The sequence below is a fragment of the Sinocyclocheilus rhinocerous genome, unplaced genomic scaffold (assembly GCF_001515625.1).
Source record: "Sinocyclocheilus rhinocerous isolate Xijiao unplaced genomic scaffold, SAMN03320098_v1.1 scaffold1918, whole genome shotgun sequence".
NCBI lineage: Eukaryota > Metazoa > Chordata > Actinopteri > Cypriniformes > Cyprinidae > Sinocyclocheilus > Sinocyclocheilus rhinocerous.
The window spans coordinates 199,713-203,058 of NW_015645091.1; positions in this window are offsets into that span (position 1 = coordinate 199,713).

A 3,346-nucleotide genomic window follows, 5' to 3' on the forward strand; every position below is an offset into this window, starting at 1 on the left:
ATTTGAGTTGAATTACTGAAATAAATGAACTTTTCCACGACATTCTAATTTATTGAGATGCACCTGTGTATATATATATATCCACACACACACACACACATACTGTACATGCATATATAAAGTATAATATGTAGTGTGAAAAAAATTATATACTTTAAAAAGAATAATAGAAAACTAAAAAAAAAAGTTTGAAAATACTTTATTATGTTTATTGTTGATATATAGTATAAAATATAGTGTGAAAAATATTGTATACTTTATATAAAATAGAATAATATAAAACTAATTAAGACTTGTAATGGAAACAACTTCACGATGAAACCCTATTCACTTTCCGAATGCATGGTTTTATTTTGCATAAATATTTGTCTTTTACAAAATTTGCAACATTTCTGAAACCTTTTTTTTTTAATAGATACTTTTCCAGCCCAATCCTCCAATCAACCATCTCCACTGTGGTACTGTATGCAATGAACACTTTATACAATCCAATCAGACATGAACAAAACCTCAACTTATGTGTTTTGCTGAGGAGAGGTACTTACACTTACTGTAAGAACCAAAATATAAGAGAGACTTGAAGATGGGCTTGTTTGACTAGGCTACCTACCCAGTGACTACCTAACAACCATAAAGGACATCCTAACAATCACCAGAACATCCTAGCATTAAGAAAGAGTTCTGCACAGGAACATTTTCATGCTTCTGATTTTCCCTGGATATTGTTACTCAATAAAAACAGCAGACACTGACTTGGTAGAAATGACAGAACCATCACAGTTCTTCACGAGAGGCAGCATTTCCGCGTAATCTCACCGTCTTTCACAGCATGAGGTAACCAGACTCCTCCAAGTGTTCCACATCTGACAGGAGTGAAGTGGCTGCAGGAGTCAGGACGGTTTTGAAGGTTTGTAGCGCTTTAGGGGGTTGATGGATCGGGGCTCGAGTTAACACTCACTTTCTCTCTCTCATAGTGGATGATCAACCCAGATGTCAGAGAGAGTCTCCAAATCAGGCACTGGATCTGAGGCTTCCAGCTGATATTTCACCTCCCCCGCAAGAAGATTGGACCTCAGTGTCAAACACCCTCTTGATCTCCAGCTGAAGAGGTGGACACCTGAGCGGGAGATTTTCTGGTGAGAAGGATTGTCACGAAACCAAATTTCATGATTCTTGATACTTCGATACCACAGTAGAAGCTGGAATAATGAATGCACTTCTTTATTTAAAGGGATATAGTACACCGCAAAATAAAAATTGTCATCATTTACTAGAACACAAAAGAAGATATTCTGAATAATTTTGCAACCAAATGGTTTTAGATCTCATTGACTTCTATAGTAAGGACAAAAAAATACTATGAAAGTCAATGGAGCATGGCCTTACTATCATTCTTCAAAATATCTTCTTTTGTATTCAGCAAGATAAAGAAAGGCAGATGGTTTGGAACAACATGAGTAATTTTCATTTTTAGGGTGCACTGCTCCTTTTAAGTTAAATAATAATGTAAATATTAAAAAGTTACAGGAATAGTTCACACAGTGAATGGGTGCCATCAGAATGTCAGAATGCCATCAGAGTCCAAACAGCTGTTAAAAACATCACAATAATCCACAAGTTTCTTACAAACATGCAGATTTTCTTTTCACAACCCATTGATTGACAGAGTCGTGTGTATTACTTGTGGATTGTGATGTTTTTATCAGCTCTTTGGACTATCATTCTGACGGCACCCATTCACTGCAGAGGATCCATTGGTGAGCAAGTGATGTGATGCTAAATTTCTCCAAATCTGTTCTGATGAAGAAACAAACTCATCTGCATCTTAAATGGCCTGAGGGTGAGTAAAGTTTATTTTGTGGCGTAGAATAGAGGGTGACACGGGAGTGGATTTTCAAACCTCTCTCATCCCCCTCCCACAAAAAAAAAAAAAAAAAATCCCATCCCATCCCATCTCATCCATCCCGGTGAGCACAACTGAGGTATCATTTTCCAACAGTAGTCGTTGCAGACTCCATTTTGATTATGATTTTCATGGTTACAAAGTGCATGGGGAAGCCGCCTTCTTCTCTTATATTATTGGTGGTTGGCATTGGCATACCAACTTGGTGCATTAAAGCCACCATCTGTTACAGGTGTGGAGCATGTCATTCACTTAAGCAGCCACACCAAAGCAAACAGGAGGAGAGCATAAAGAGACAGGGCAACTAGAATTGAGTTCAAAATTAAAATATATAGTTTATTTATATAAAAGGTATATTTGTGTATAAAGTTGGGTATCATAGTCTTATTACGATTCCCGGTCCCTCCCACTCCTGCTGACATTTTTTCCTGTCCCGTCCCAATCACGTGATTAATAGTGATTTTGTTTCCCGACCCGCGGGATTCCCACGGGATTCCCGAAAAAAAATGTCAGCCTAGAAATGTCATTCAGACAATCTATTTAAAGGTGCTGTATGTAAGTCTGTGACTCTACTAAAGCATAAAAATACCATATATATGTTTGCAGATATTAAAGAAACATGCTAAGTTAACATACTTGTTTATCTGAAAAACAGTCAGTTATTCTCCTTTGAAAATGTGCGTCCCGGAATGTCGGTCTCTGTTTTGGTTTGTGAAACCCGCCCACTGCCAGTTTACTCAATTGTATTTCGGCACCCCGGGTTGCCAGTTGGCGGAAAATACAGCATATTTAATTTCATTCATCGTCAAGTGCGCTCGTTCCTGTTGGTGTCGTCAATCTGGCAACCTGCGTGTGCGTCAAGTCTGAGGAGGAGGGGCCTGGTGAAAAAAACCTGCTCCAATATTTTGAATTTGGACTGCAATGCCTAGTTCAACCACTCGGTGTCAATCCTACATACAGAACCTTTAAGCGAACAGATTTCACATACAAAAAAATAATCACCAATTTAAGTTTCTATATTCAGTTTGGTTGTGTAAAATAAATGTATTTTTGTTGTTGTTGTGGTCAGTAAAAATTTCCCTGTTCAAGTTTAAGGGGCTACCATGTTCTAGTGCAGGTGGACAACACTGTGGTAGTCACTTATATAAATCATGAATTATATAAATTCATGCCACCTGAACAGGCTAGCACAGAAGGTTCTGCTTTGGGCACAGGACAAGTTCCTGTCCCTAAGGGCGATTTAAATTCTGGGGCATATGAATGTGGGAGCAGACTTACTGTCCAGACAAGCTGTGAAACACGGGGAATGGAAACTCCATCCATCAAGTGTTCAGACAAATTTGGGAAAAATTTATGAAGCTTTGCTTCAAAGTAAACAGCACAATGTCCTCTCTACTTCCCTCTGACTCCTCCAGCTCTCCTGGATCTGGACACGATGGCCCA